Source organism: Pteropus alecto, unplaced genomic scaffold (assembly GCF_000325575.1).
Source record: "Pteropus alecto unplaced genomic scaffold, ASM32557v1 scaffold45, whole genome shotgun sequence".
Classification (NCBI taxonomy): Eukaryota; Metazoa; Chordata; class Mammalia; order Chiroptera; family Pteropodidae; genus Pteropus; species Pteropus alecto.
In genome coordinates this window covers 5,480,957-5,502,780 of record NW_006442491.1, presented here as the reverse complement: position 1 = coordinate 5,502,780, position 21,824 = coordinate 5,480,957, and positions in this window count along the sequence as shown.

Below are 21,824 nucleotides of genomic sequence, written 5' to 3'. Positions count from 1 at the left end.
GCCAATGAGGACAGGAGATGGTGAATAAATACCTCTGTTTTTGTCCCATCATCTGTGTTCCACATAGACTCTCAGAATGTCTCCAAAAAGATTGATCCCATTGCCCATAGTGGTAACTTGGTAATTATTGTTCTTTTTATTAACTCTTCTCCCTTCCCTGTTTCACTTTTCTAGTTCTTTACTATGCTATCACTTGTCAAATTAATAATATGTACCAAAATCCATGTCTTGGGATCTTCTAGTTTTCTTTTCTTCTTTTTTCTTTCCTTCTTTCTTTCTTTCCTTCTTCCTTCCTTCCTTCCTTCCTTCCTTCCTTCCTTCCTTCCTTCTTTGCTCTTTCTTTAATTGAGATATAATTACTACACAATGTTGTTCTTTCTTTCTTTCTTTCTTTCTTTCTTTCTTTCTTTCTTTCTTTCTTTCTTTCTTTCTTTCTCTCTTTCTTCTCTCTCTCTCTCTTTCTTTTTTTGATGGTGGCGTATGTAGGAGGTGAGCATAGATGAAAACAAACAATGACATCCTTTCATATTCCCTTTGATACAAACCTAGGTATATGAAATCAGGGCAAGAAACACAATATTTATTTATTGACCTATATAGCATGCCCACACACATAGATTTTTAAAAAAACTTATAATACCTTGCTTTGCATTGAAACCATCTTATCTGTGATATAACCTGCTCAATTTTGAGGGTAGTTCTATTTTCAATGTCTAATTAAACAAAATTATTGTTCCATGTATTTCAGAGTCTCAGTTAAAATGAATATGATACATTGGCAACATGACTTTATGAAATTTACTCTCAAATTATACCACGGTGAATCACTAGAAACTCGCTCTAACCTGTTGACTTGTTATTTCTTAAGAAGGTCAACTTGTCTTCTCTCCTTGAGCTCTGGATCTCATAAGATTTCAGCCAAACTCATAAAAATTCTGATATGACCATAGAAAAGTGAACAGGCCCCAGGAATGGGAACTTGAGAGTGGCATAAGGAGCTGCATGAAATGAGAGTAAGTGCTTCTCTGAGGTGGTTCTGATTATATCACTGCTATTCAGTGTTCCAGGAAGTAAAATTCTTCTTGATTAGAGGGGGGGAAAAATATAATTTTACTAGTGCTTGTTCAACTTGGGTTATTTTGACAAGGACATATTTAAGTAATTCTGGGTCATGGAGTGAAAATGATAAGTTTTATTTATTAGCTTCAGATGGCAGTAAGACATACCACAGAGACTACAGCTCAGCATTAATCCAGAGCAGCTACAAGGAGAAACTGCACATTTTGAGCACATTCTCAGATTTCTAGTTATATTATGAAACCAAAGAACTGATAGATGTAGAATTAAGAAAAGAAACAGAAGAAATATATATTTCAATCTCTCAACTCAGGTGTGTAATAAATATACTTGATTTATTTTACCATGACTCAAATACATACTTCAAACCTGTTTCTGCCAGAGTGATAGAAATCAGGGATAGAGAACTTTTGTTCTGTGGGGAAAATTTCTTTCAAGAGATGAGAAGAAAAAAAGAATAGGAAAAAACAATGAGGAAGGAGTGGCAAGAGGTTGGTCTGCAGGGCTCAGAGACTCCAGCCCCAGCATAATTGATATAGAAGAGATAAGAAGGACACCTCAAAGACTGGTCCCAGGATAGTGGGGCTACTGTGGGGCCTATGGATGGTCCAGTCCTGGACAGCAGGAGCAACAACAAGTGGACTTGCAGCTCTGAACACCAGTGGATGGGCTATCTGTGAATTGGCTTCTTGTGCCCTCCTTTTGTACTTTGTCCTCTGTAAAAAAATTGGCTGACACTGGTGTTCCAGAGAATCTGCCTGAAGGATCTGAAATTTGATATTATGAGTTTATCATTTGACAACACTCTAATTATATGACCATCCTGGTGTGATTTAAAGAGTTTTCTCTTAAATATTTTATAGAATCATAGAATATAAGAAACTGGCAGTTGCTCTTCAGTGATTTTCAATCTCTCTCTCTCTCTCTCTCTCTCTCTCTCTCTCTCTCTCTCTCTTTCTCTCTCTCTCTCATTGCAGAGATCTTTATTGTTGGTTGAATTCTTACTCAGTCTGTAAAGGGGCTGGAAGTAGAGCTTCTCTGTGTGAAGTGAGGAGAGGATAGGGGTGCTCGAGAAATCCTAACAAGTTAGAAGCCAGGAGACTCAGGTTTCTGTTTTGGTCCCACATCTATCAAACCTCTTACTAATTATTAAAGTGTTTACACACAGTTACCTTATTTTAGTTTTTGTTTTCTGATTTTTTCATTTTTATTGAAATATAAGATTTTCAATCTCTCTCTCTCTCTCTCTCTCTCTCTCTCTCTCTCTCTCTCTTTCTCTCTCTCTCTCATTGCAGAGATCTTTATTGTTGGTTGAATTCTTACTCAGTCTGTAAAGGGGCTGGAAGTAGAGCTTCTCTGTGTGAAGTGAGGAGAGGATAGGGGTGCTCGAGAAATCCTAACAAGTTAGAAGCCAGGAGACTCAGGTTTCTGTTTTGGTCCCACATCTATCAAACCTCTTACTAATTATTAAAGTGTTTACACACAGTTACCTTATTTTAGTTTTTGTTTTCTGATTTTTTTCCTTTTTATTGAAATATAATAGGCAATTAGTTGCTTGTATTTACATTGTACAATTCAATGAGGTTTGTTTTTTTTTTCAATTATAGTTGGCATACAATAATATACCAGTTTCAGTTGTATAGCATGGTGATCAGAGATCCACATAACTTGCAAGTGATCACCCCAGTAAATCTAGTACCCCTCTTCCATGTAACATATTTATTAAAACATTATTAACCATCTTCCCCATGCTACACTCTACATCTCCAAGTCTATTCTGCAACTAACCGTTCGTACCTTTTAATCCCTTTGCCTTTTTTTTTTTGTCCTCCCCAATCCCCCTCCATCTAGTATCCCTCTAAATATTCTCTGTATCTATGACTTTATTTCTGCTTTCGGTTGCTGTTGTTGTTGAGATTTTTCTTTGGATTTCACATGTACATGAAATCATGCAATATTTGTCTTTCTCTATCCGACCCATTCCATTCAGTGCAATATACCCTCTAGGTTCATCAAGGCAATATCTTTTTCTATTCCCTTCCTTTTAGTCTGTGTGTATCTTTTCATCTGAAGTGAGTCTCTTGTAGGCAGCGTATGTAGGGGTCTTGTTTTCTTATTAATTCGGCTTCTCTATCTTTTGGTTGGAGCACTTAATTCTTTTCCATTTGAGGTAATTGTAGATAGGAATGTAGTTATTACCTTTTTTTATTCCTGTTTTTGATACATGTTTTTTCTTCTTAAAGAAGTCCCTCCAATATTTCCTGTAATACTGGCTTGGTATTGATAAATTCCTTTAGTTTTTTTTTTTTTTTTTTTTTTGTCTGGGAAGTTCTTCATCTGTCCTTTGACTCTCAATGATAGCTTTGCTGGATAAAATATTCTTGAGATCCTGGGTTTTCATCACGTCAAATATTTTGTGCCAAGCTGTTCAGTCCTGCATAGGTTCTTAAGAATTTAGCTGCCAGTCTTATGAATGCTCCCTTGTAGGTAACTAACTGCTTTTCTCTTGCTGCTTTTAAGATTATCTCTTTGTATTTAACCTTTGGCATTTTAATTATGATGTGCTTTGGTGTGGGCCTCTTTGGGTTACTCTTTCTTGGAACTCTCTGAACTACCTGGGGTTGTATGTCGAGTTCCTTCAGCAGGTGAGGGAAGTTTCCCATCATTATATCTTCAAATAGCTCTTTGACGTCTTTCCTTCAGGTACTCCTATGACAAAGATATTTTTAAATAGTGTCCCATAAGCTCCTTAAATTATTATAGTTTTGGCTTCTTTTTTCTTGCCATTCTGACTGAGTGTCCTTGGCTTCCCCATCCTCTATATTGGTGGGTCGATCCTCTTCTTTACCCACTCTGTTTATTCCATTTAATATACTTTTCATCTCAGATAGTGTATTCTTCATTTCTGGCTGGTTCCCTTTTACAATTCCATTCCCATTTTTATGTTTTTTTATCTCTTTATCAGTGAATTCAACTACACTTTCCTTAAGTTGACTCCATTATTCATGGATCTCTGTTCTCTTCTCTCACATGGTTTCTGCTTCTTTGTCTTCCCATTTTGGCTGTCTTTCTGTGTCTGTTTCTATGTACTAAAGCTCCTAAGTCTCCCAGTCTTATTAGTGTGGCTTTGTGTAGGAGGGTTCCAGTAGCACAGTCCTGAGAGGGGTTCAGCCACAGGCCAAATTTAGCCCCAGCCTATCTCCCTTTGGGGCCACCTGTTAAGATAAATCAAGCAATCCACATATGCTGTGCCTATAGTTGTCTCAAAAGGCCATGTTAGAAATCGAGGTCAGCTGCCACCACTGTGAGTCTAGGTGCTGCTCAGCAAGGGGCACCTAAGTGAGGACACACCTGGATGTGGTTTGGGTGGGTTGGGAGTTGGGAGAGGAGGAGTTTCATGGAATCCTCTCGGTGGAGCGGCCTCTGTTATCCAGTTTGATGACATCTCAGCTATAGCGAGGCTGTGTCAGCACACTGGAAGCAGGGAGGGCTCAACAGAGGAATGATGGATACCACAGGCACTTCTGTAGAGTGAGTCTCACCTCGGCCCTCACTCCGACCACTCAGTGTCCGCCTGTAAGTCCCTGGTGCCTGGTGCTCAGAGTGAGCAGGTCTGTCACCACAAAAATCCGCTCATGTACATGGTCCTTTTAAGAGGCATCTGCAGCTGCTGGCTGCCACTGCTATGGCCTCTGTCCCACTCAGCCACTCGAGACTGGGCAGTCTCACATCCTCACCCTGTCCTACCTTCTGCCACTGCAGGGTGATTTCTTAAATTTCTCCCTAGTTGTAGACCTTGTTCATTTAGATCCCAGGTGATTTTTCCTTGTTGTTTGCTCCTTGTTTCTGTCACAACAGAGCCTCTATCACCTACACCATTATTTTTGCTGTCCTTATTTTAGTTTTTTTGCCAGTCCTGTGAGAGGTAGAGCTGTGACAATGTTGAATTTTACTGGAAGGTCAAAAAATCCCCTCAGCCCTTTGTGTTCTGGAAAATGGCTTACTGCAAAATAACCATTCTTTCTCATATGATTTATCTAAAAATGCAGGGATACTTCTCATCTTTACTTATGAGAAGGCCAGACACAGACCCTACAAGTTCTTTTTCTTTGTCTCCTAAGTGATTAGCTAGACTGCTTATCTCCCTTGATCAACTGAAACAAAATGCTTGTTAGTCGAACTTCAATTATGCTTCAATTCTTTCCCCAGGCCCCTGACTTTTCGCTCACCTTCAGCCTGAGACCGAACACAGCCTCTCCTTAAAGATTTCTCCCAGAAAATAGGCTGACCTCAGGGTAAAACATTCTCTGATCTACTATCCCATCATGCCACCCTTTCCTTCTCCTTCCCCATACCCATTCTTTCTAGCTTTGTTCACTCCTCTCCCTATAAAAGAAAACTACTTTCTTCCTAACTCTTACGAAGTTTTTAGTTCTAACAAGTTACAGTATTCCCTCTATTGCAACAGTCCTCTCCACTTATTGCAATAGTCCCTTCTTCTGCAATAATCCTTACTAAGTTTGGTTTTTATGTGACAGCAGTTATGTTGATATCCATTCTGTAGAAGGGGAAGTTGAGGTTTGCAGAGTTGACACTTACTTGAGAATGGGTCAGGTTAATGGGAAGTGGCACAGGTTGTTTTCAAACCCAGATCCTCTGCAGACTTCAGTACTGTGGCTTTTTATATTGCTATGTGGATTCTTTCTCAATGTTTGGCAAGCAATTCACTTCTCTAAACTGAAAAGATTGAAATAGAGGTTCTCTTCAGTTCCACCATTTCTGACCTGCTATAGGGATGACATTAGGAGGGACAAAAGCCCCAGAGTACAGCTGTGTCAGTTGATAAGGCCAGACATTTTGACACCTAAGAGTCCTCAAAAAGTGAACTGTCTTGTCAGAAAACATTCCTGTAGGAAAATACACAAAGGAAGGAGAGTATAGGCTCAATAGAGGTAGGGAGGTGAATTTGTTGATCCAGCCTAAATTCTAAAATAAAAATTTATTTGCCAAGTTTTCATATTAAAAGACTATATTAAATAAAATCTTAGGTTGTATCTTGGCTTGTTTATATTGTTGAGGTCTGCATCTAATTCATTCTGATGCTTGACATTATCTTTTGTCTCTCCTGTCAGAGTAAATTATTTATAAGGAAAATCCAGAGAAAATTTAACCAGAGTCTCTGAGTTATGTGAAGAAGATAATGGTCTGATCCAGCAACATCAGCATCACTTGGGAACTTGTGAGAAATGTAGAATTTCAAGCCCCACCCAGACCTCCTGCATCAGAAACTCCTTCTGTTTTTAACAAGCCCTACATGGGATTCTCATCACACTCAAGGGCATCCTGGTATAAAGATCAGCTTTCAGGTGGGGTCTGCCCTAGGTGACAATCTTGAAGATGAAGATGACTTTGCTATTCTATGCTCTTCCCTTTTCTGACAGCTGTGCTCTGGAAGGTAACTCATCCCTACACACTCTCAATCCCTCTCCCTTCCCAGGTGTTGTCAATAAGTGTTTTTTTGTTTTTTGTTTTGTTTTGTTTTGTTTAAAAAAAACCAGTATTCAAAGAAAGGAAAGAAATCAAAATGTATTAAATACCTATGAATGTGCTAGGCACTTGGGCTTGGCACCTTTGATGAGTTATTTATGTGATTTACATAAAAGCCCAAAGAGAAGAAAAACCTGTCCTTTATTTCATACAGGGGGACATTTAAATTTTGTTAGAGGAGCCCTTAAAGACCTAAAAGACTTTATGACCTGAAGGGATTTCTATTAGTGGAATTGTATGCACTTTATAGGGGTGGGAGAGATACTTTTCTTAAAGAGGAAGGCCAGGCTGGAATACACACCAAAAGACAACCCTTCTGAAGGGCAATCTGTCAGTACTTAGAAAAATGGGAGTGCATTTATATCATATGACTCAGCAATTCCACTCTGGATTATAGTTCTCAAAGAAACTCCCGCAGGTCCATGGGAAACAGGAAGAAGGACCCTGCAGTATCACCTATGGTGGTGGTGAGAGGCAAGTGGTAGAGATACCTGGATGCCTATCACTGGGGGATGCCTAAAAAACATGATAGATGCCCACTTCTTGGAGGTAAGGTCTGGAGATGCTCACAGCAACACAGACAAGGCTTACAGGTATAATGCCATGTACGGAATAATTTCTAAGCACAACTCTATTTATGTAAATAAAAAAACAATATACATTTTGCAAACACACACAAACGAAAGGACAGACATAAAACCATTAGGATGTTTGGGGTGCATATGGTTGAAGAGAGGAATGAGACTGGGGAAGTGGGACAAAAGGAAATGTAATAAAATAGAAATGGGCTTTACATTGTCATAGAGGTGCCATGAATTGAGGCATATTAACCACATCCTTTACACTTGATGTAAGAAAAAAGATGGGAGGACATACGGGGGGAAAGAGGGAAAGAAGGAACAAAAAACGGAAAGAAGGATGGAAGAGAAGAAAATCAAGATAGAGAGACAAGAAAAGGAAACTACAAAACAAATGAAAGTCCCTAGTCAGCCTACTGGTGCACCTTCCAGGGCTGGGACCAGCTCAAAGATGTTGTAACATCTGTGGGCTCAGACCCAGCTGAGCAGCCTATAGTTTTGGTGCATAAAAGTTATCTATGCTCATATATAAACAGGGGATGGGGTTGGGAAGTAAATGAGTGAAGGAGGTCAGAAGGTACAAATTTTCAGCTATAAGATAAATAAGTCCTGGACATGTAATGTACAGCATGATAGCATGATGACTGTAGCTAACAACATTGTATTGTGTATTTGAAAATTGCTATGACAATAAATCTTAAAAGTTGTCATCCAAAGGGAAAAAAAAGATGATGAGTGTTAACTAAACTTTGTAATAATCATTTTGATATCTATATAAAATCATTAAAGTGGTCTATGGTTTCTGAAGACTTTATAGCTGAATCTCTGGTTAGTGTCTAATTTAGTGCATTTTTCTCTCTGCTGCATGGGGCCGGGTGGATTTGGGATCTTTTGACAAGAGCAGATGTCTCCTGCTCCTTCTCCTGGGAGATCTGTACCTGGGCCAGATTGTTCATTGGCACCAGGAGGACCTTTAAGTTGGCTCATCCAACTCTTCATTTTATGAGAGAGGAGTTGAGGCTCAAGAGGAGAGACAAAGCAAATGATAGAGCTGGACTAGATCACAACATCTTAATCTGAGAAACATGGATCCTAGGTTTGAGGTTTGGATTGACTTGATTGGGGAGAAGGTTCAGCAAGTTGTATCTTCCAAAAGTTCCCCAGCGATACTGCAATGAAGCTGGGTTTGAAAACCACACTCTCTCACCCTCAAATCCATCTCTAATGGGACAATAAAGGGAGGAAAATATGGCTAGTCTGTTGAGGATATTTTCTTTCAAAGAGGCCTAGGGATTAATCTTCTGAGAAAAATCTACAGGGTATGCCAAACAGGTAGAGAGGTTATTTGGGGGTTGTCTTATCTCAGGGATAATGCAATCCACTACCAAAGCATCTTTCTCTTCCTTCCTACTATTCCTCAAGGTGGCACAAGTCACTTGGTTGTGATCAACCTGTGTCCACTTCTTTCATTTATTCCTTAGCTAAAGACAATGCTGGGGGATGCCAGGGGACTGATGTGCTGAAGCATCCCGCTGAGATCCTGGTTTGCAAAATAGCTTTGAGTCTGTCTCAGATGATATTTTTACTGCATATTAATGAATTATAATTAGATTCAATTTAATCATTTTCTGAACGGGCCCGCAGATACATTGGCATTATCCCTGATTTTTGGTGCACTTAAAAATGGTAATTACACTATTACTATACAAGGATCAAAATGAATATACACACACATATATATATATGTATATACATGTTCGATTAAAGTAAATTTCAAAAACATAATGAGTGAAAAAAGCAAAAAGGAAATTAAAGTTGCAAAAGATAGGTAAATAAAATGTGATACAATTTATGAAAATTTAAAACATGAAGTAATATGATATACTGCTTATGCATATATATACAAACATACACATATACATATATGTGTATAAATACACACACATATATAAATTGATAATTATGTTTTTATGTATGTGTTGTCTATGTGTGTATATGTATATGAAAGCACAAAAACATTCCCAGGAAATAAGCATACTATTTTCCAAATAGCGATTACTCCTGATGATGGTGGTGGTGGTAGTGTGTAGGGGTGTGTGTGTGTGTGTGTGTGTGTGTGTGTGTGTGCTTGTGTGCTTGTGTGCTTGTGTGCTCATGCACATACGCAGAGCAGACGTGGTCTGCATGCTTGAAATATTTCATAATTAAACATTTTGGAAATGCATTACAAAAACTTCCATCTGATAACTAGAAGGCTGCCTGCCTTGCTTATTTGTATTCAAACGGCTATTCAAACTTCCCTTTTGATATGCAAGAGAAATTACAATGTGATACCCATCCGAAATGTGAATTATTAATAAGGCTTTTTGGCCTGAGATAGTCCAGAACTAGGGTTCTGTGGCTAGAGTGTGGGGGCAGGGTGAGAGAAAGGCCAGGAGCCTAAAGAGACTGGTTTTATGAATTTACTTTCTACATTCTTACATATCTGGAGAAAGAGAGAAATTTAGAGTGAAACATTGCAGGCAGGTAGCATAATCTCTCTCAGTACATTTCCCATTTCCTTAGCTATAAATCAGAAATAATAAATCATATTTTATAAAGTTGCTATAAAAAGTAAATAAACACAACATGGCACTTGGTAAGTGTATCAAATACCCAGAGTATGCCACTTACTTTATTTATTTATTTATTTATTTATTTATTTATTTATTTATGAAACTTACATGGAATAGGCTTCAGAGAAGAAAAAAAAATCAATCATTTGCTTGCCTGACAGATAATTTCTGCAAGTCTGAGAAGCCAACAAAATCTCACTCCTCCACCACTGGAAATCAATAAGTCCATTCAAAACACTGAAAACAAAACATCAAAAAAATTTGGGGGGAGTAAATTTATGAAACTCCGCATATTTTTAACTGTAATTTGACAGAGCTTCATACATATAGTGCAAGGAGGGGAAATGGGAGCTGATCTCTCCTAGAGGGACAAGGAATAAAGGACAACACAGGGACTATATGTGGGTATGGAGCAGGGGTGAATACCTCAGCAAAGCTAAGAAAAGGAGAGGTTCAGAGGAGAAGAGGTTGCAGGTGAAGGAGGGAGGAGCTGAGGGAAGCACAGAATAGATCAGTCACCCAAAGAGAGGAAACAGAAAAAAATAAAGGCTGAGAGAGGCCATCTGAGATCAGGGATGAGAAAGCTTGATAAAAACATGGTGAGGAGAAATAATATCTCAAGCGACAGAGTGGATCCTGGGGGTCTGCTGAGTCTCCTAATCTAGCTTGTGACTTCAAGGTGGAATACGCAAAAGATGTTCTTCTGGTAGAAAAATGGTTACTCTATCTATCGGGGAACAAATGTAGTAAGGAAAACTGAATCCTATAAATAAATCTTCGTTAAGGAGATAATGTGTTCCCAGCAACTGGAAAAATCAAAGCTCATCGATATTGCCAATTCTGCTAATGATTCAATTCCTGCAGGCTGTGACTCTTGTCCTCAGTGGACATGAACTTTAAAAAAAGCTATCTGGTGCTATTTTGACTCGTATTTCTTTGTTTTAAAAAGTATTTTTTGTTATTGATGCTTTTAGCCACAATGGATAACAAAGAGTAAGTTTGTAGACTGAATCAGAAGTCACCTTAACATGAAGAAAGCGTGTATTCCACATCAGACATATTCAGCCTTGCTCATTCATTTATTCATTCACTCATTCATTCAACAAATATTTGTGGAACATTAACTGTGTGTTGGACTTGTGGTATTTACTTTCTAGTGGAGGGAGATAGAAAAGAAGTTAAGAAATAAATGACAAGATTATTTAAGGTGTAGTGAGTGATCTGAAGAAAGTAAAGTGAATGATAGATCCAGAGTGACTGGGAAGAGTGGGGACTTTTGGGATGGATGGAGAGGGAAGGCGTTCCTGAGGAGCTGACTTCGGTCTGAGACCTGAATGCAAAGCCAGCCCAGGGGATAAATATCTCATGCAGATAGTATAATAAGAGCTCTTGGTTTATCGTTGCTCTATAGGAAGGCATTTTATTTTAGTGTACCAATCATATTTCTAAACATCTTACTGAATTTTTTCAAGATTTCAAATAGTTTGTAGTGAACTGTATTGAGTTTTCAAGGTAGATAACCATATAATTGAAAGTAATAACCATTTGTCTCTCCTTCCCCCTTTAAAAATTGATTGGCTTAAGTCTTCAAGACAACTTTGAATAGTAATAGTGTCAACTGGCGTCTTTTCCTTGGTTTTATTTTAACGAAATTGCTATGATGTTTCAACTTAAGTGTGATGTTTGTTGAAATAATTTTGTAAATCTCTTTTTTTTTTGGTTTATGAAGAATTATTTTTTCCTAATATTTCTCTGGCAAATATGACAATTGTTATATTTTTTCTTTTAAACTTGTTGATGTAGTAGTTCACAGTAATACTTTTCTAATTATAGAGAAGTCTTATGTTTCTTGGATAAATCTTTCTTAGTTGTAATCATTTTGTCTTAATATGTATTCAGTATGCTGATATTTTATATAGAATTTTCCATCTATATTCATAAGTGAGACTTGCCTGTGATTCTTCTCTTCCTTTGCAACTGTTTTATGGTTCATGCATAAAAAGTTTTACTTGCCTTATAAAATGAGTTAGGTGATACTCTGAAATAATGTGATTAAGACAGAAATTCTTTTTTTCTTAAAAGTTTAGTGGAATAATTCTAGATCTGTTGTATTTTGGGGGGGGGTAGATCTTTGACTAGTGTGACATTTTCTTCTATAATTACTAATCTATTCAGCTTTTCTATTTTTTTCCTGCCAATTTTGATGATTCATTTTATCTATTTTATCTATGTTTTAGTAATTGTTGGTATAAATTTGTATATAGTATTCTCTTATTTTTAAAATTCTTCTCTATTTGTTAATTATGACTTTTTCTTCCTATGAGTATTCTCTCTCTCTCTCTCAATCTCTCTCTCTCTCATACTTGCCAAAGAATCATCTATTTTATTAATCTTCAAAGTATACATTTTTAATTATCTTAATCTACTATTTTGCATTACTTTTTATATATAGCATTATATGTGTGTATATATTATAAAATGAGATTTATTAAAAGGAATTGACTCACATTATTATGGAGGCTGAGAAGTCCCATCATCTGCTGTCTGCTAGCTGGATTCCCAGAAGATATAATGGTGTAGTTCGAAGGCCTGAGAGCCAGAGACCTGATGGAGGTAAATTCCTGTCTGAATCCGAAGGTCTGAGAATCAGGAGTGAAGAGAGAAGTAGAAGATTAATGTCCCAGCTCAAGTACTCAGGTAGAGAGTGAATTTAACCATCTTCTGCCTTTTTGTTCTATTTAGGCCCTCAGTGGATTAGACGATGCTACTTACATTGGTGAGAGCAGATCTTTTTACATGCTTTACTGATTCTAATTCTAATCTCTCCTGGAAACACCCTCACATACACATCAAGAATAATGTTTTGCCCGCTATCTGGGCAACTCAAGTCAACATGTAAAATTAACCATCACAGTACCTTATAATTTTCTGCTTTTATTTTTGTTATTTTCTACATCTACTCTCTTCGTTCTTTTTTCTATCTTCTACTGTTGATGAAGCAATCATACTCCACACCAAGTCACAAACCTGCTAACAAAAAGGTCAATAAACTAAGTGATCTTAATATTTTAATGAATAAATAACATGACCAATTTCAAATGTCTTAGATTGGATCAATTTATGAAAGAAAGCTGTGATTAGGTGTAAGATCAGCTCTGTATATGCCATTCTAAGATTAATTATTTTTCATCAACACTTTGAAGACAGTAATCTGTCATCTTGCATGTAGGATGTTAGTCTGTCTGACTGTGGACCAGATTTAGTGACTTGCTTGTAACAAATAGAAAGTGATACTGCTTAACATCTTAGACTACATCATAAAAAGCAGTACACTCTACCCTGACTTCTCTTGGAACCCTGCCACCACCAGCTGGTAACAGCCACTGTGAGAATAAGGAAGCTTTTGTGGTGCCTCCAGCCCAGCCACTGTCTGTCTGAAACCCCAAGAGGGACCAATGTGAAACCCCCTAACTGAGCCCAGTTAACCCTCCAAAATCATGAGTTGGGCCTCCTCCTGACTCTTTCATTGACCGTGTGACTTCGGGAAAATTATATAACTTATCTATAAAATGGTGCTAATAATACCTACCCCAGAAGGTTGTTCTGAGAATTAATCAAGACTATAACTCTCCAAGGTAGGTATTATTAGGCTCATTTACCTATGAGACTATGTGCCAAGAAAGGTCAAGTAAATTGCTCAGTCAGTCAAACATATAAGAGTTAGAATGTGAGTTTAAACTTAGATCTGACTCCAAAAACTATTCTTTTTATCATCATTCAATTTCATTGCTAAAAATGATCACTGTAGCAACTCACTAACCTACCTGGTCTCATATAAGTACCGAAAGAAATATGTCCTTGCATGTCTGGGTTTAATTTAAGTCAGACTTGGCAACAGGCTAAAGCTGTGATGCCATTTAAAGCAAAAGAAAAAAAAAATGTACTATGGATTTTAAATACCTGAGCCCACAGTAGTGTAAGCAGACATCATACTGTGCCAGCATGAGAGAGAACAGCAAGTTCTATTTGGCCTTACTTTCTCATAATACCGTTTTTGGAAAATGGTTTTTACCAAAATAGCATGCCATGTATGAATCTTGTTCAAATGCCAGAGTTGCTCTTGTATCTCAAATGTTGTTATATTGCATATTTTCATGGAAGAATCTAGCACATGGTAACAAGGAGAAAGGAGCTGAGTAACAGAGAAGAAAGTGTGGTCAGGGTAAAATAGAATCTTAATGAGAAATAATTTTCACACTCTTAAAATTTTCATGTAAATCTTGTTTGCACTGATGGAGCATATATGTCAGCATTGTTAAAATGTTGTCACAGAGACTTCTAGTTAAGATGGTGTAGTAGGTTGATGTTGTGATCAACTTCCCTCATGACCACATAAAATTACAACTAACATACAGAAAAACTATCATTGGGAGTCACCTGAGGTCTGGATAAACAAATTCTACAATGAGGGACATAGATAAGAGGCCACCTGGAGACTCGTAGTAGGGGCAGTGACACAAAACAGGTTGGTCCTACACCCGCATGTGGTGGTCAGGAGGGATATCTTGGTTGCAGAGGTCCCCAAAGAGAACAAGGAGTCCCAGCCCCACAGTGGGCTCCCCAGCTCAGGTTTCTAGTGCCAGGAAGAGAAGTCCTCACAACCTCTGACTGTAAAAGCCAGTAAAGATTGTGACTGAGTGAGATGGAGGGCTGCAGGAATAACAGATATTCCTCTTAAAGGGCCCTGCATGAAGTTACTCATTGATGAACTCGCTCTGAGCTCCAGAGTTGGGGCAGCTGCTCAAAAAGCACCGGAGGCATACCGGGAGGAAATGAATTGTCTGGCTTCAGAATGAGAGCTAGAAGGGCAGCTTTCCCCCAGGCAGAAGTGCTGGCAGTATCCACTGTTCCTTTGTTGAGCCCTCCCCCTGTCCCATCATGCAGATGCAGGTGGCAACCACATCTGAGTCTCTATCCACCTGCTAACACTAGTCGAGACACCCCGGTGATTCCCTGCAACCCCACCCCTCCCAATTTGCAGGCCCACCCAAGCCAGTTCCAGGGGCTTTTCTGTACAAATGGCCTGTCTTGGCTCATGCTTCAGACTTTCCTAACATCTCTCAAAGGTTCAAAAAAACCCAGATAAATAGCATCTGGTCTTGGTGTGCTCAGTACCTTTTGCTGAGCAGCCCTAAGCCTGACACTAGTGGCAATGACTTAAGTTCACAGCTTGGCCTCTCAAGGTACCTCTAAGCCCAACATTAGTGGTGACCATCTACAGATTGCTTGGTAACTCTTGCCAGGTGGCTCCAGGAAGTACACAGGCTGCAGCTGAACTTGACCTATGGCAGAACCACTCCCTAGAGGTCCTGGGGCCAGCATGCCCAGTGGATGGCTTTGACAGAGCTGGAACATCACCCAGGGCTGCATCAGAGGATAATACTTTTAAAGGCCAGCATCAGAGACCTGCTAAAGTGAATCCTACTCTGTAAGATAAGCCCCTCACCAGCCTATCCTCACAACCAATCAGCCCAAGGGTCCATCTCTTCCACCGATGTGCAAACAGCAACCAAAGCTCAACTGCAACAGGAGGGAACATACAACCCATGCAAGTGATGCACCCAGCTCAGGTGACTAGGGAAGACGGCACCACTGGGCCTCACTGGACACCTACTACATAAACCCACTCTACTAAGACTGGGAGACTTAGGAGCCCTACCTAATACATAGAAACTAACACAAGGAGGCAGCCAAAGTGGAGAGACAAAGAAACATGTCCCAAATTAAAGAACAGAATAAAGCTCCAGAAAAACAACTAAACAAAATGGAGATAAGCAATCTATCAGATGCAGAGTTCAAAACACTTGTTATAAGTCTGCTCAATGAACTTAAGGGAAGAATACATGAACTCAGGGAGAACTTTAAGAAAGAGATAGGAAATATAAAAATGGAGATAGAAAACATAAATAAGTCAGAAATGAAGAATATAATAACTGAAATGACAAATACATTAGGGGGAAATAACAGTAGTTTAGATGAAGTGAAGGATTGAATCAGCAATTTAGATGGTAAGGTAGCAGAATACACCCAATCAGAACAGCAACAAGGAAAAAAAAAGAATCTGAAAAAAATGAGGATAATTTAAGGGGCATCAGGGACAACATCAAGCATACCAACATTTGCATCATAGGGGTACCAGAAGGAGAAGAGAGAAAGCAAGAAATTGAAAACCTTTGAAAAAATAATGACAGAAAAACTTTTCTAATCTGGCAAAGGAGATAAACGTACAAACCCAGGAAGTTCAGAGAGTCCCAAACAAGACGAATCTAACCAGGTCCATGCCAAGACACAAAATTAAAATGCCAAAGGTGAAAGACAAAGAGAGAATCTTAAAAGCAGCAAGGGAAGAGCAATTAGTTATCTACAAGGGAGCTCCCATAAGACTGTCAGCTGATTTCTCAAGGGAAACCTTGCAGGCCAGTAGGAATTGGCATGAAATATTCAAAATAATAAAAAACAAAGACCTACCACCAAGATTACTCTACCTAGCAAAGAACCAAAGGATAAAGATATTCCCAGACAAGAAAAAGCTAAAGCAGTTAATCACCACCAAATCAGTATTACAAGAAAGTCTTCTTTAGAGAGTCTTCTTTAAAACTCTCTTAGAGAGTCTTCTTTAAGAAGATGGAGAAAGAATAAAAATATATGAATAACAAAATGGCTAAACTACATATCTATCAACAAGTTATTCAAATGAAAAAGGATTAAATGCTCTAAATAAAAGACAGGGTGGCTCAATGGATAAGTAAATAAGACCCTTACATATGCTGTCTACAGAGACTCACTTTGGATTGAAAGACACACAAAGAGTAAAAGTAAAGGAATGGAAAAAGATATTTTATAAAAATGGAAACAACAATATAAAAAGCTATGGTAGCAATACTTATACCAAGCAAAATAGACTTTATTTTATTTTCTTAATTAATTAATTTATTTTTATGGTGACATTGGTTAACAAAATCCAGTAAGTTTCAACTGTACACTTTAATAGTAAGACATATATATATTTTAAAACAAAGAGACAAAAACACAGTAATCCCACTTTTGTGTGTTTATTTGAAGAAACCTAAAATATTGCTTAAAAAGGATGTGTGCATCCATATATTTACTGTAGCACTGTTTATGATGGCCAGGATATGGAGCAGCCTGAATGTCTATCAGTGGATGAGTGAATAGTGAGGAGGTGGTGTATATGTGTGATGAAATATTACTTAGTCATAAAAAATAATAATAAAGAATGAAGTCTTGCTAAATGGCATGGATGGACCTGGGGGCTATTGTGCTGAGTAGAGTAGGTCAGATGGAGGACAAATGCCATGTAATTTCACTTATATGTGGAATTTAAGGAAGAAAATGAACGGACAAACAAAACAGAAACAAACATGAATACAGAGAACATTTTGAGGGTTACCAGGTGGGAGGGGGTTTTCAGGGTAGGTGAAAAATGAAAGGATTAAGAAGAAAAATTGGAAGTTACAAAACAGTCATGGGAATGTATAGTATAAGGAATATAGTCAATAATATTATAATAACTATGTATGGTGTCAGATTAGGCCTAGATTTATTGGGGTGATCACTTCATAAATTATATAAATGTTTAATCACCATGTTGTACACCTGAAACTAATATTGTATGCCAACTATAGTTAAAAAATAAAACAACTATTTTAAAAATGTCACAAAGTAAAGATGATCAACAACAGCAAAAGTCATGGGTTTTCTGAGCATCTGGAAGCAATTGTATTATGAATCCAAAGAATAATGCCAAGGTTCTGCCTTTGATACATAAGGAAATAGTTAGAGTTTGTTTTAGAAAGGGAAGCTTATTTCAAAGTCTTTGCTTTAATAATGGTTTGCTGCTGATAAATTGATATAGCTCATCATCATTATCATCATCAACATGTTGAATACTTAATATACTTAATATATAATATAGTTACTTTATAAAGACTTACTGTATACCAGAAAGAGTTTTAAATACTTTTTGCATATTATCTCCTTTAATCCTCAGAACAAAGAATGATATAAATACTTTTTAATGCACATTTTGCAGATGAAGAAATTGAGGCACAGAGAAGTTAATTTATTTTCTCAGGTAGAAATTTAGGATTTGCATGTAGACAAATTTCAAATCCAGCACCCATGTTCTTAACTGCTGAGCTATTTGTTAATATTATTAATATTAGCATTATCAATATGAAGTATAGATAACATTTATTGATATGTATGCCAAGCTCAATGCAAAGTACTTCACCTTGACCAAAGCAGAGGGACAAGAGAGTAAAAGGGGAATGAATTTTTCAATATTTGAGTCAAAGTTATTTAATTCCTTACTTTCATCCCTTATTATTCCTTAACAAATTTGGGGGGTTCTTTGATATGACATTTAAACTCATAGGTTCATCGAAAGACAAAACCTGGAGGAATTCTGGGTCTTTTATATTAGTGCCTTAAATTTAACAGACAAAATCTGAACATCTATAGGATATAAGAGCTGTGTTCTCTGTCCTGTGATGGCAGGAATAAAATTTTTCAAAATTATTTTTACAAACCAGAGCCTTTGCTCCTGACTCATTGTAGGAACCTGGCCAAGGTCTAATCTGATCGAGCCTCATTTTTCTTACCAATTAGAAGAACTGGTTGGTGTGAGAATAGCCAAGACTCCTCACACTGAATATCTGCACTGTGGCCCAAGTGCCCTCAGGTCTATGCCATTTCATTTCAATATTAGGAAATAAAGCTCTCCTTTATACAAAGATTCCATTTTTTTGTAAGTCCAATTAGACCACATTGTCCTGACCAGTGCTTCACAAATTATGGGTTAAGACTACCCACTAGAAATTCTGATTGTAAAAGAAAAAAGGGAAGAGAATTAGATAACTTAGAATCATACTTCTCATGTAGTCTTTCTGCCTTCATCAGGGCGAAGGTCTCACTTTCACAGTCATGTGTCTTTCCCATACTTTCAGCACTTTTCTTTTTAATAAAGGACCTTCCCAAGCTAAAATTTAATAACATTGTTCAGTGTTTTCATTGTATTTGCTTTTGGTTTGCTTCTATTTGTCAAGTGAAATATTTTTTTCTCTATTTGCAGAGTACTATAAAGACCGTTTAAAAATGAATTTATTTAAGTGAAAAGGTTGTTTTAGAGTAAAATGTTGAATAACTAGTAGTAGAGAGGTAGACACATATATATACACACAGACACACACACACGTATATATATATACATATGTTATTTATTGCTGTGTAACAAACTACTCCAAAAGCTACAAACATTTTATATAGATAACTATCTAATGGGTGACCAATTTTGGCTGGTTTCAGTTGAGTGTTCTGAATCTGGGGAAAATCTGCACATGGGTTATGGCTGCATTCCTTGTTTTGTTTTGTTTTGTTTTATTTCTTCAGAAGCAAAGATGTGTCAAAAACCTAGGGAAATAGTGGTTTCATCTTGATGAATATATGTTCTTTCGAATTTTTGTTGGCTTTTATTGCTTGAGATTTTTTTTTTTTATGGGCTGTGTGTTGTTTGCTAAGGTTTAGTGTAACACAATGTTCCTCTTAGCTCAAATCTGAGGTTCTTTGGCATTTTGCTAAAGCTTCAGAGAGCTGTCTTTGATCCTTATCTTTTTTTCACAGGACTCAGATGAGCCTTACTTGATATTATCTATTTCTAAATATTTCCAAAGGATTCCCTGATGCCTCATGCAAGTGTCTGCCATTCTAACACATTTGGTTATTATATGCAATTGGTGGACTAAGAATAAAGGTCCTGGGGTGAGTAGAAATGAGGACAGGAAGTAAATAAATAAGAAGGGATGAAGAATGATGGTATGAGATCCTAGTTCTTCTGGGATAATGAAGATATGTTTCTGTCAGTGTTTAGAAAATGTTGGTGGGGCTGAGTGTTGGGGCTGCTGATGCAAACCCAGAAAGCAGCTATGTTTCATTCCATTTCTTTGCCCTTCCTGGAAAAAGCTGCACCCTGCCTTTGCTAGGTAGTTATCTATATATCATAGGGCATGTCACACAAAGATTCAATAAGTGACCTCAGCCAGAAATAACTGATCCCTTTTTCCAAGGACTTTAAGTAGGCATTTATCATGCTTTGCTATGGGGGATTCATTGGGAGCGTAGAGACCATTATGCCAAAATATATGACTCCTATATTATTGTTTAAGTGTCTGGAGTGCACAAAAAATATTTCAATTAGGTAATGAAAATCTGAGAATTAAAAGCAAGAAACTGTGCTAATTATATATAGCTGATGACCTATATTGGCTAAGAAGTTTTCGCTACCCATTAGAATTATAAACAGAACTCTGCAGAATGATGCTGTAAATACGGTGACATATAGCCAAGTAAGTCAGCCAAGAACATTTATTTTGGGAAGAATTAAGAATGCAGAGGTTCCAATGGCTCTCATAGGGATTAAAAAAGAGGGAACTAAAAATTTCTCAGTACAGGATTAAATGAAGGATGGTACCCAACTAATGCAGTGTCAAAACTAAGTATTATTTTACCCAATTGCCTATTTTTTTTCTACCATGTCATCAAATACCTATGAATCATTTAAAACATTTCATGTTTTACTTGTTCATTGTTAGATTACATAAGTAATAAATGTTTGTTGCACAAATTCAAACGATATAAGTAAAAAGGAAAAATTATTTCCCTCCTATCAATCTCATCCCTCGAGATAATAATTTTTAACAATTTAGTATAGTAGGTACACTTATCTTCTAGATCTAAATATTCACATTTAAGTGTGTATGATTATATAATCAAAATAGGGTTATTTTATACATATTGTTCTACAATTCACTTACTCTGCTTAAAATAACTATCTTCCATCTCCCCATGTCTATGTATATTTTTTACAACTGTCCTATATAAAATTCCATTGTATGACCACCCTACCATTTATTTAAATTCTCCTAATGTTTGGTATTTACTAATTACACTAATTGAGAATTTGTTATCCTTTAGAAATGATGAGGAAGAATGCAAGATATATAAGGAACTGCTGCTTCTCTCAAGGAGTTTGAGACTGAATATCTGAGTCAGACATATTGTATAACAAATAGCCTTCACATTTCAGGAGAAGGTGATAAGAATTCCCGACTCTACAAAATGTAATAACAAACTGAATGAAAATAGCCCCCAAAAGAAAGGCATTGTGTAAGAGCATTTTATCAGTAGAAAATCCAGTGTATCAAAACATAATGGTTAAAGGGCAATTATTCATAATATAAAGACTTTTTCTTACAAAATCTTTGATATAAGTACCTCTCTAGTACTTAACTATTGATTTTTGTGCTGACAGTTATTTGATACAGTTTAAGACACCTACCAAATTAAAGAAAGCTTAAATATTAGAAACTCCTGAAGATTGGAACTGTATCTCCATCTCCCAGAATATTTAAGTGAAAAAAAAATTGGTAGATTTAAAATGGGTTTTCAAAACCTAGGTATGTCAGGAACTTTTAGTCCCACTTCAAATTATCCCAGGTTCACCTAGGACAATTGGCCACTTATTCCTCCTCAGCTTTCACTTTGTAGACCAACTTCATGTTGATTCTTAATACTGCCGTGGCCACAACTGACAATGTATAAGAATTACTGGACAACGCCATGTCTCAAGCTCGTACCTTGAAACTCTTGTCTTCAACACAAGGCTTCCCTGTTGCCACTGAAGCCTAAGATACATCATGACCTACTTGGCACTCACAGAAGCACACTCCAAAGAGCACAGGAATTAATGCACCATGGAATAAAATTTTGATTAGTGGGAGTTGAAAATTAGTAGATAAATTTTCCTTCTTGCTTTACTCTCCTCCCCTCAGACTATTTTCAGATGCAGTAGCCCTTATGGCCTTTCTGAAGCCCCATGAGGTGGTTCAATTACTTAGTTTTACTATAAAGCAGTGACCATCTCACTAGC